Source organism: Monodelphis domestica, chromosome 4, assembly GCF_027887165.1.
Source record: "Monodelphis domestica isolate mMonDom1 chromosome 4, mMonDom1.pri, whole genome shotgun sequence".
Classification (NCBI taxonomy): Eukaryota; Metazoa; Chordata; class Mammalia; order Didelphimorphia; family Didelphidae; genus Monodelphis; species Monodelphis domestica.
In genome coordinates, this window is record NC_077230.1 from 368,926,668 (window position 1) to 368,939,565 (window position 12,898).

At 39.6% G+C, this 12,898-nt stretch overlaps 1 protein-coding gene across 1 annotated transcript in view; it reads left to right on the top strand.

Moving 5' to 3' along the window:
- Positions 1-12,898, top strand: part of LCK (LCK proto-oncogene, Src family tyrosine kinase) — a 34,522-nt gene that overhangs the window by 2,387 nt on the left and 19,237 nt on the right. The window lies entirely within an intron of this gene.

Genomic DNA, 12,898 nt, shown 5'->3' on the forward strand with positions numbered 1-12,898 from the left:
TAAGCCCAGGTACCTAGTCGTATACCTTTTCTGCCTTGGAAATGAGAATTAGTATCAGTTGTAAGATAGAAGGTAAGGGTTTGGATTTTCTTTTTAAGTGTATTTGGAGACGTCTAATTCAGACTCTCATCAGGTGGAAACTGAGGCCACATGACTAATTAGCGCAAGGATGGGGCTATAAACAGCTTCTGACATTGACTACTTTGTCCCCAAACTTTCCCAGGATCCTGTAAAATGAGGGGTTTGGACTAGATGGCCCCTAAGCTCCCCTAGTTCTGGGCCAATGATCTCAGAGGCACGAGGAAACAGGAATGTTCTTTTCTCGAATTTGTCTGGACAAACAGAGGACAATTTAGTCAGGAAGCTCAAGGAGGGAGTGTTGGGGTCAGAATCCTTTGGGAAGGAGACCCAGCTGGGGCTCCCTTCGCTGCCAGAGACCCCTGGGAGAGGGAAGGCTTCACCCCTTTCCCGGAACCTCTGAGATAAGCATAGCAGGGAAGATTTCTGATGTGGGATGGAGAGTCTTCATGAAGAGTCGGCCCAGAAAGACCAGGAACAGGAAGGGAAGAAAGGAAGGAAGGCTATTTTAATTGGGGTGGAGAGAGGATAAGGGGCATGATTGGCAGTGGGAGCTTGACCTTGAAGTTCCTTTGGAAAATTTCCTTCTCCACTGGATGTTGCTCAAGGAAATCTTTTGGTTTGTTTGTTTTTTAACCCTTACCTTCCATCTTAAAATCAATACTATGTTTAGTTCCCAGGCAGAAGAGTGATAAGGGCTAGGCAATGGGGGTTAAGTGACTTGCCCAGAGTCACATAGCTAGGAAGTATCTGAGGCTAGATTTGAACCCTGATCCTTCAGACTCCAGACCTGGCCCTTTATCCACCATGCTACTTAGCTGCCTTTAGGATGCTGGCTAAGAAGTCTTTCAAGCAAGTCTCCAAGGCCTCAGAGAACTAAAGTCATCTTCTCTGGGTTCTCCAAACCATGTGCAATCAGTCCTTTCGATTTTTTATCACCTGCCTTCGATGGCCTCTCCAAACATCCTCCTACCTCCTCAACCTCTCTTTCCCACTGGGGACTGTCTTAGCAGAGTTTACAGGGAATTTCATCATCTTTCTCCCTTCGTCATCTCTACTGCCCACCTCTACAACTTCCATATGTCTCCTAAGCCAAACAGAGAGAGAGAGAGAGACAGACAGAGAGACAGAGAGACAGACAGAGAGAGAGACAGACAGAGAGACAGAGAGACAGACAGAGAGAGATAGAGAGAGAGAGACAGAGAGAGAGAGGCCAAACCAAGAGAACTCTGGTTGGGTCAGGAGATTTGGATTCCAGTTCCTGATGGAGTGGAAAGTGTATGAATCAGGAGTTGGAAGACCTGGGTTCAAATCCTTGATATGTCACTTACTCATGATATGAGCTTGGACAAATTGCTCCACATCTCTGGGCCTCAGCTTCCTCCCCTGTAAAATGACAGGGGTTGAACCCAATTACCTCCAGTACTAAAACCAAATCTGTAATGTACGTTCCTAAGTCTCACCTCCTTGACTACCATGATAATGTTTAGAGGAACTTCTTTCTAGAGCTATTGTGAGAAAAAATACCTTCCAATATATGATGAAGCAAGATTAGAATGTGAGTGATAGATGGAACTTCAGGAAATGGAGGGAGATAATTTGGGGTGCAAGGGGGAAGACCCCACTCTTACCAATTCTTCTGAAGCCCAATCTTTCTTGGGGCCCTCCTGCTTGCTCTCCACCCCCACTGGAGTTTTCTTTGACACACAATTTCCACAGACATTTTGCTGACCCAATAGTATAGTACAAAGGAATGAAAACCTGGGGGCCCTGAAATCTGGGTCTGAGGCCTGCTTCAGCCCTTTACCAGCTGTATGAGTTTTACCCCTTTGGGATGGAGGAGATAAATAAGTTTCTTCGTTGATGAAATGGAGATGATAGCTCTTGAATCAAAAGGTTGTTGTTAAGAAAATGCTTCATAAACCAGAGAGAATTGGGGAACCCAAGGGTTATTTAGAACATGGACATTATTGTTGCTGAGTACGTTCTTTCTCAAGTTGGGTATGGGGGCAATAATGGCCTCCTAAGGAATTCAATGACCCACGCCTGTTCATGTATGTTTGGTGTGGGCCTCTCAGGGGTCCATGATCGGGATAGCAGCAGAGATGGAGTAAGATGGCCTACTTGGCCATCCACTCGGCACTGTTTTAGGTCCTGGGTGGCCTTAGGCCTCAGCTTCCTTAGTTATAAAAAAAGAAATTGAAGAAGATGACCTTTAAGTTTCCTTCTCAACCTAGTGGTCCTGTAATATTCTGGGTTCTAAGATTCCTTCTGTCTCTGCCACACTGGGTTCTAAAGCCTGGGTTCAAATGTGGCCTCAGACACTCCCTAGCTGTGTGACCCTAGACAAGTCACTTAAGCCCAATTGCCTAGTCTTATACCTTTTTTGCCCTGGAAATGAGAATTAGTATCAGTTGTAAGATAGAAGGTAAGGGTTTGGATTTTTTTTTCTTTAGGTGTATTTGGAGACATCTAATTCAGACTCTCATCGGGTAGAAACTGGGGGATAGCTTTCAGTTTATCAGTCAGTCAGTCAGTCAACATGGATCTATGAAGTGCCTATTATGTGCCAGGCACTGTGCTAAGCTCCAGGGATGCAAAGAAAGACAAAATATAATTCCTGCTCTCGAGGAGCTCCTCGTCTATTCTGAGAGGCAAACATCCAAATGTCTCTGAACAGCCGAGCTACATACAGGCTACAGAGATCATTCACAGAAGAAAAGCTCTAGCATCAAGTGGGATGAGGAAAGGCTTCCTGAAGAAGGAAGGATTTCATCTGGGACTCAAAGGAAGTCAGGAGACAGAGATGAAGCAAGAGACAAGACCTGGAGTCAGGATGTGCTAAAGATCTCCCAGATTTTGCTTTCTCTGGTCTAAGTTCTGACATTTTAGGTCCTATGAATGCTATCAGAAGGAGGGTGAGTGTTTGGGGATGGAGGTAGGACCTGGGGAGAGGACCCTTCCTACTATCATCCTCAGGGTATTGTGGAGACTGGTTGAGGGGCAATGGGACCTCAGACAGGGCAGGGCAGGGCACCACACTTTCCTCTCTGCCCAGCTCAAGTCCCATCATTTCACTTTCATTCCTTGGGGATTGGTACTACCCTGTTTGGGCTTCCATTCCTTGGGAAGATGGGAGAAACTGGGTCTCTGGGCAGCATGAGGGAAGGTAGATGGGGCAGGGCTAGGGTCCTGATGCAGACTGGAGGCTCACACACAAACCTCCAATCTCCACTCTGCCTGGGAGAAGGCGGCTCTTGCCCATGCCACTTCCCATGTCCTGTTGCTGCAGTCTTCGCTTTGCATCTGAAGTGGCTTCCTGTGTTTTCTCTAAGAACAGTCAGCATCAGATGGGGAACCCTCCTGGGTGAGGGCAGCTGGGGGTGGAGGGTTCACAGCACCAACAGCTCTCACCTCTTTTTATACACAGAAAACACACCTCTCTTATCCCCAAGCATAGATGCTCAGGCTTACAAATATGTGATCACCCGAGGTGTAACAACCCTACACACACCCAGACACCTCCATTTACAAACACACTCATATGTCCACCAAATGGAGTCTCTCTCTCTCTCACATACACACACAGGCATGTGGTATTGGCTTTTTGTTTTTGTAATTTTTACCTTCTGTCTTAGTATCGATTCCAAGGCAGAAGAGCGATAAAAAGCCAGGCAATTAGGGTTAAGTGACTCTCTCAGGGTCACGCAGCTAGGAATTGTCTGAGGCCAGGTTTGATATAATTTTATTACTTTTCAAAAATATTTTTCTATGGTTCCATGATTCATGTTTTCTCCCTCCCCTCTTCCCTTCCCACTCCTGGAGCTGACAAGCAATTCCACTGGATTATACATGTATCATTGTTCAAAACCCATTTCCATATCTTTCATTTTTGTAATGGTGTAATCTTTTAAACCCAGAACCCCAAGTCCGATACCCATATAAACAAGTGATAAATCATTTGTTTTCTTCTGTATTTATATTCCCACAGTTCTTTTTCTAGCTGTGGATAGCATTCTTTTATTTTTAAATATTACTTTCTGTGGCTTTTATTAATTTGCCTGGTTTTTTACAATTTTATTTAATTGATTAATTTAGAATATTTTTCCACGGTTACATGATTCATGTTCTTTCCCCCTTCCTATAGCTAATGAGCAATTCCACTGGGTTTTACATGTGCCATTGATCAAGACCCATTTCCATATTATTAATATTTGCACTAGGGTGATTGCTGTAATAATTAAAATAGTTGGTTGTCATAAACTGTAGTGATTAAATAGTGGAAGACTTAAATTGTAATAGATATAAGAGTGGATGAGTAAGTTGTGACCGCAGGAAATATGTTTTCACTACAGTGTTTTGTTTTTAAATCAAATATAAGGTGGTCGCCAGGGAAATATTCCCAGTTATTCAAATATACCAAAGTCAGCTGGGTTTTATAGAGATTTTAATTAATACAAATGAGGAATTAAAGAAAAGGAGAGAAAGAGAGAAAAAGGGAATAATGAGAAAAGGATAGGCCAGCCCAGGGCAGCCCTGGCCAACCCAGGCCTAAGCCCTTAAGAGAAAGATCAGTCAGTCCTTAATCACTCACCACAAGATTTGTCCAAGCAAGGATTCTAATGACACCAGGCCAGCTTCATCTCAGCTGACTCCACCAGCTCAATCCTCAATCTGAATACCCCTCTGAATGAATCTGAGCTCCTATTTAAAGGGCATTTTCTCCTATGTCACCTCCCCTAAGTCCTTATATCTACCAATCACAGTAGACGTTTTTCAAAGAACAGACCATTCTTAGTTCACTCCTAAGAAGCTGTAAATTTTTGAGTAATTCACACCAGGAAAGCTCTGAGTAAGTTTCTCACCTCTTTGTTCTTTGTAAATTCACAAGTTGCTTGACCTTTATAGGTACTTAGCACCCTTTTGTATTAGTCCTAAAATAGGCATGGCTTAAGTATGGGTTTAAGTACTTTTCATTGTTCAGCAGGGAGTTTACAACTTTATCTTCTCCTAAGGCATGCTTAAGTATGGTGAAGTAGAGTTCTCACATTTCTGATCAAGTACCTTCACTGCCCAAATGGAGAAATGGTCCCAATGGGGAATTTTTAAGGTTCACAATCCTAACCTTATGAAGTAGGGTTTGAGAATTTTTAAGGTTCACATTGCTTAGAGTCTACATCCCCAATCATATCTCCATTGACCCATGTGATCAGGCAGTTGTTTTTCTTCTGCGTTTCTGCTCCCACAGTTCTTTCTCTGGATGTTCTTTCTCCTGTGTTCCTCTGGATTGTCCTGGATCATTGCATTGCTATTAGCAGAGAAGTCTATTACATTCAATTGTACCACAGTGTATCAGTCTCTGTGTACAAAGTTCTCCTGGTTTGGCTCCTTTCACTCTGCATCAATTTCTGGAGGTCCTTCCAGTTCACATGAAATTCCTGAATAGCATTCTTTTAAGTCCCTCAGAATTGCCCTGGATCATTGTATTGCTATTAGTAGCAAAGTCTGTTACATCTAATTGTCCCACAGTGTTTCAGTTACTATGTATAATGTTCTGCTGGTTCTGTTTATTTCACTCCAGATCAGTTCATGGAGGTCTTTCCAGTTCTTATAGAAATCAAATAGTTCAATAGTATAGCACAATAGTATTCCATCACCAGCAGATACCACAATTTGTTCAGCCACTCCCCAACTGAGGGACATCGCAACATTTTCCAATTTTTTGCCACCACAAAAAAATACAGCTATAAATATTTTTGTACGAACAGGTCCTTTCCCATTATTTTTAAATCTCTTTAGGAAACAGACCTAGTGGTGGTATTGCTGGATCCCTTTGGGCATACTTCCAAATTGCCCTCCAAAATGGTGTGAAGATTAAATTAACTCTCCGCTGCCCATTTTTAGATTTAATCACCAGAAGTGTATACACCCCACTTACAATTGAGTGGGGGAGGTCTGTGACCCACATGTGTGATAGTGGGTGACAAATCAGAATCGACTGTCTGCCGTTTGGGCAGTCCTAAGCAAAGTCTTAGTTGTAATTGGTACATGTAAAATGGAAGAAAGTCACAGGAAGTGACAAAAAGGAATGATCTTTTAAAATGCCAAGAACTTCCTGTGAAGGGTCTTTTTGGTCTTTGGCTTCAACTTGACTTTGAGGAGCTCTGACTGAGAATCTCCAACTGCTTCTACTTTCCTTAAAACTATCAAGTGGGGTGAGTGAAAAAAGGCTGACTCCTTTCCTGGATTTTCTGAAGGGACTAGCCTCAGGAGAGACCTACCCTCTTGAGAGAGGCTCCCTGCATCCCCAGGTCCTCAGCTCAAGACTGAGACCCCTCTGGCTAAGGGCTAATTAGTCCTGCCTGGGTTGAGCCAGGGGCTGGAGCAAAGTATTTAGTGCGTAGGCTAAATATCTTACCCTATTCTCTCTTTGATTTTTCTTACTTTCACTTTTTCTATATTTTATAAATAAATTGTTAAAATAAATCTCTTTGGAATTTGACTAAATTCCTGGCAACCTTACTCCTAAATAATCTAGTTCAACTTTTTATAATGGTTAGATCAGTTCACAATTCCACCAGCAATGCATGTGTCCCAATTTTGCCATATCCTGTCCAACGTTTATTATTTTCATTTACTGTCATATTGGCCAATATGCTAGGTGTGAGGTGGTACCTCAGAGTTGTTTTGATTTGCATTTCTCTAATCAGGAAGGATTTAGAACACTTGTTCATGATTATTGATATGTTTTGATTTCTTCATCTGAAAACTGCCTATTCATATCCCTTGACCATTTGTCAATTGGGGAATGACTTAATTTCTTGTAAGTTTGACTTAGTTCCTTATATATTTGAGAGATTAGACCTTTGTCAGAGAATTTTGTTATACATTTCTCCCCCAGTTTGTTGCTTCCCTTCTAATTTGGGTTGCATTGGTTTTGTTTGTGTAAAAACTTTTTAACTAAATATAATCAAAATTATTCATTTTACATCTTGTAATGTTCTCTATCCCTTGCTTGGTCTTAAATTCTTCCCTTCCTCATAGATCTGAAATGTATACTATTCCACATTCACCTAATTTACTTATAACATCACTCTTTATATTTAAGTCATATATTCTTTTTGAATTTATCTTGATACAGAGTGTGAGATATTGATCTAATCCTAATTTTTCCCATACTGTTTTTCAATTTTTCCTGGCAGTTTTTGCCAAATAGTGAGTTCTTGTTCCAAAAGCTGGGATCTTTGGGTTTATTGAACACTAGATTGCTGAGGTCATTTACCCCTACTCTATTCCACTGATACACCTTTCTATCCCTTATTCAGTACCAGATTGTTTTGATGATCACTGCTTTGTGGTACAGTTTAAAATCTGGTACTGAAAAGCCCCCATTCTTCACATTTTTTCTTATTGGTTCCCTTGATATTCTTGATCTTTTGTTCTTCCAGATGAACTTTATTATAATTTTTTCTAATTCTATAAAAAAAATTGGCAGATAGGTATGGCACTGAATAAGTCAATTAATTTAGGTAGGATTATCATTTTTTTAACATTAGCTCTTCCTACCCATGGACAATTAATATTTTTCCAATCATTTAGATCTAGTTTTAATTGTGTGAAAAGTGTTTTGTAGTTGTGTTAATATAATTCCTGTCTTTGTCTTGGCAGATTGATTCCCAAATATTTTATGTTGTCTAGAGTGAAATGGTTCTCTTTCTAACTTAATCTCTATTTCTAACTTTCTAACTAAACTCAATTTCCAACTTTCTAACTTAATCTCTCTCTAACTCTTGCTGCTGAGTTTTGTTGGAGATCTGTAGAAATGTTGATGATTTACGTGGCTTTATTTTGTATGAGGTCAGATTTGAACCCTAGTCTTCTAGACCTGGTACTCTATCCACCATGCTGCCAAGTTGCTCCTAGCGTGTAATATTGAACATGCAAAGTCTTACACACATGCAAACACAGAGACACATGGAGTTCCTAACATGTTATATAGGCTCAAGGAATTTCTATTCAGGTATCGATTGAACTGGAAAGTTGTGGGGTCTGCCTACAGGTGAAAGTCATATTCACCCCTGGGTCTTATTCACAGAGATGCACTCTCATAGGCATCATTATTCTCTTCCCCCACCACATGCATATGCAGAGGGGCTACATACTTACTTATACAAAACTCACCAAGCACAACAGCCACAGCCACATGTATACATACATCCCAAACCAAAGGGCCATAACAATGAGGTCTAAAGCTCCAAGAAAACTTTCAAGGTTTCACTTTGACCGTCATTATGTCCCCACTTAAGAATGTGAACTTCTTGGGAACAGGGACTATCTTTTGTGTCTTTCTGAGTCCTCAACACTTAGCATGGTGCCTGGCATGGAGTGGATGCGCCATAACCATTCATTGGATGATTGGCTGACTTTGACCTTCCCAAGATGGCAGGAGGCAGGTAGTACAAATATTATTTTTGCCAGTCCAGAGAGATGAGGACTTCAGACTCAGAGATGACTCCACCTAAGATCTAAAAGTAAATTAGAGGCAGATCTGGAACCCACTTTCTCCATTGTCTACATAGATAAACACATATATAGCACAACACATTATAATAGAGAAGCCATCTCTGGGTATGAATGAAATCTCATGTCCCACCAAGGCCAATGTTTCTGGAGGAACCTCTTTACCTTTGATCAGCTGCTAACTAGCCACTAAGATGTTTCCTCAGATAGTTCTGAACTCCACATCTGTCCCACCACCATGCAAAGACCTACCTTGTGATCAGAACCTGAACCCAGCCTCCCCGGCTAGGTCCTCGGTATCAGGTCAAGGGGAAGTATTAGGACCCTGGGGTTTCTTAAAAGCACTTAAATATATATTCATACATGAAATCTATTTATTATATATTCATATTTATATGTTTAATATGTTATTAATTATTAATGTTATAATTAAACATATAATAAATATATAATACATATGATATATAAAATATAAAAAATAAATATATATAAATGTATTTATTATATTATAGATATAGAAATATTTATAGATATCTATTTTTATATTTGTTTTATATATAAATATATTGTAAATTATATATAAAATAGATTAAATATAAATGTATTTTATATTACATGTTTATCATTTATTAAATGCATATAAATCTATATATGATATTTAAAATAAATCTTTAACTTACATCTTAGACTCAATACTGTGTATTGGTTCCAAGGCAGAAGAGTGGTAGGGGCTAGGCAATGGGGGTCAAGTGACTTGCTCAGGATCACACAACTAGGAAGTGTCTGAGGGCAGATTTGAACCCAGAATCTCCCATCTCTATGTTTGACTCTCAATCCACTGAGCCATCCAGCTGCCCCCTTAAAAGCACTTTTCTAAAGTTCTGGCAATTTATATAAATTTGAATTGCTCATAAAGACAGATAAATTATAAGTACTCAGCTTAGTCAAAAAATATAGCTTGTCATTCCTGAGCATAAATATGAGGCTTTTTGGCTATAAATATTCCCCATTGTCCCAGGCTCTATCTTTTAGGCCCAGTCCTAGAGAGAAGCTCTGGACATCTGCTCCCTGGATTTTGCTCCCATATCCTAGGATTCCAACATTCCCTTAGACAGTCTGCCCTTGGCCTGGATCCTGGATTTCCAGATTTTCTGCTCATCTTCTATCTTTCTGCAGTTTTAACTCCCTCAATCTAATCCTTTCTCCAGCTCTTTCCAAAGGCCAAAGGCCTAACCCTCCTGTAGTAGGCTCAGTTCATCTTTTCTCCCTCTGATATTTAGTGGTTTGCAAACTCAAATTCAAGTTTCAGCAGACGGCCATATGGATCAGTGAATGGAGCACTGGGCCTGGACTCAAGAAGACCTGAGTTCAAATCTACTCTTAGACATTTTTGACAAGACACTTAATTTCTCCCAGCCTCAGTTTCCCCAACTGTAAAATAGGGGATAATAAGCATCCCAAAGTTGTTTTGAGGATTCAAATGAGACATTTGTGAAGTGTTTAGTGCTGTATCTGGCATGCAGTGGACCCTATTTAAATATTAATTCCCTTCCCCTAATGTGAAAGGGCATCCAAGAAAAGTCTGTATATCTTATGCAGCATTAAGAAAAGGAAAGCATTCAAATTGAGGGAGAGATGGGCCTGGTGTCTCCTGCCCTGGTTAGACTCCACCTGGAGGTTTCTGTTCATTTTGGGAGGAGGGGGGGGAAGATTTTGGATAAGTGCTTAAGAGGATGATCTTGACAGGAAGAGATCGGGAGCTAGAGGGAAGAGTTTGGGACAATCCAGAAGCAGTTTCAGGAACACAGATTGATCTTCCTATATGGAGGGGACTAATGAATAAATAGAGCATTCCCAAGTGGGATAGTGTGGTTAATGAAGTAGTGAGCTCTTTGTCCCTGGCAGTGTTAGAGGCTATATAACCACTAGTCTGAGATGTTATTATTTATTTTTGCATTTACTCTTTATTTTATTTTTTTTCTCAATTACATATAAACAAAAATTTTAACATTCATTTAAATTTTTTTTAATTCTATATTATTTTTCTCCCTCTTTTCCCCCTTCAGGTTATATACATGCAGTCATGCAAAACATTTCTATATCAGTCATGTTGTCCTCCCTAAAAAAAAAATAATAAACACTTAAAAATACTTCAATTTGCATTCAGATTCTATTAGTTCTTTCTCTGGAAGTGGCTAGCATTTTTCATCATATGTACTGCTAAGAATGGCTAAGTCATTGACAGAGGATCATTGTATTCTATTACTGTATAAACTGTTCTCCTGGTTCTGCTCACTTCACTTTGCATCTGTTCATGTAAGTCTTCCCAAGTTTTTCTGAAACCATCCTGCTCATTGTTTCTTAGCACATTCCATCATAATCATATATCACAACTAATTCAGCTATTCCCCAGTGGATGGGTATCCCCTCAATTTCCAAATTTTTTCCACCACAAAAAGGTCTGCTACAGATATTTTTGTATAACTAGGTCCTTTTCTTGTTCCTTTGATCTCTCTGGGTGTACAGATCTAATAATGGTATTGCTAGGTCAAAGGGTACACACAGTTTTACAGCTCCTTTAGGCATAGTTCCAAATTGCTCTCCAGGATCAGTTCACATCTTCAATAGAGCATCGTTTGCTCCAGTTTTTTCACATTCCCTCCAACATTTATCATTTTCCTTTTCTGTTATATTAGCAAACTTGATAGGTGTGGGGTGGTACCTCAGAATGGGTTTAATTTGCATTTCTTTACTCAAGAGAGATTTAGAGGAGCAACTAGGCATCACAGTGGATGGAGTACCAAGCCTGGAGTCAAAAAGACCAGGGTTCAAATCTGATTTCAGACACTTCCTAGCTGTGTGACCCTCGGAAGGTCACTTAACCCCATTTGCTTAGCCCTTGTCCTAGAGTTGTTACTAAGACCGAAAGTAAGGGCAAAAAAAAATGTTTTTAATAGTGATTTAGAGCATTTTCTCATCTGACCACAAATAGCTTTGATTACTTCATCTGAAAACAGCCTGTTCATATCATTTGACCATTTATAATTAAGGAAATGACTTGTACAGTATTCTAAAATTTGAGTCAGTTCTCTATATATTTGAGAAACGATGCCTTTATCAGAGAAAATTAATGTCAAAAATTTCCCCCAGTTTCCTGCTTTCCTTCTTTTTTTTTTTAACCCTTCCCTTCTGTCTTAGAATCAATACTGGGTTTTGGTTCTAAGGCAGAAGAGTGGTAAGGGCTAGGCAGTGGGGGTCAAGTGACTTGCCCAGGATCATACCTGCTTTCCTTCTAATCATGGTTGCATTGGTTTTATTTGTGCAAAACCTTTATGATTTGTTATAATTTAAATTATCCATTTTGCATTCTGTATTCTCTATCTTTCATTTAGTCATAAACTCTCCCCTTATCAAGAAATCTGAAAGATAAAATATTCTATGCTCTTCTAATTTGCTTATGATATCTCCTTTTATGTCTAAATCATATGTCTATTTTAAACTTATCCTGGTATTACAATATGAGATATTGGCCAATGCCTAATTTCTTTCAAATTTCTTTCCAATTTTCCCTGGAATTTTTTGTCAGCTAGTGATTTCTTGTCCCCAAAGTTTAGATCTCTGGGTTTTAAAAACATTAGATTACTAGTAATTTGCTACTGTGAATTGTGTACCTAATTTATTCCACTAATCCACCATTTTATTTCTTAGCCACTACCAAATTGTTGTTTTTTTGTTTGTTTGTTTGTTTTTAAACCCTTTTGTTCTGTCTTGGAGTCAATACTGTGTATTGGTATAATGTATATAATACTGTGTATCCAAGGCAGAAGAGTAATAAGGGCTAGGTAATGGGGGTCAAGTGACTTGCCCAGGGTCACACAGCTAGGAAGTATCTGAGGCCAGATTTGAACCCAGAACCTCCCATTTCTAGGCCTGGCTCTCAATCCACTGAGCTACCCAGCTGCCCCCCAGTACCAGATTGTTTTGATGATTACTACTTTGTAATATGATTTGAGATATAGCACTGGTGAGCTACCTTGCTTTGCCTCCTTTTTTTCCCCATTGATTCTCTGGAGATTCTTGACCTTTTGTTCTTTTAGATGAATTTTGCTATTATTTTTTTTCTAGCTCTGTAAAATAATTTTTTGGTAATTTGGTATGGCACTGTGTAGGTAAATTAATTTAGGTAGAATTATCATTTTTATTATATTGGCTCAGCCTTCTCATGGGTAATTCATTTTTCTCCAATTGTTTAATCTGACTTTTTTGTGCAAAAAATGTTCATTTATATAATTCCTGGATT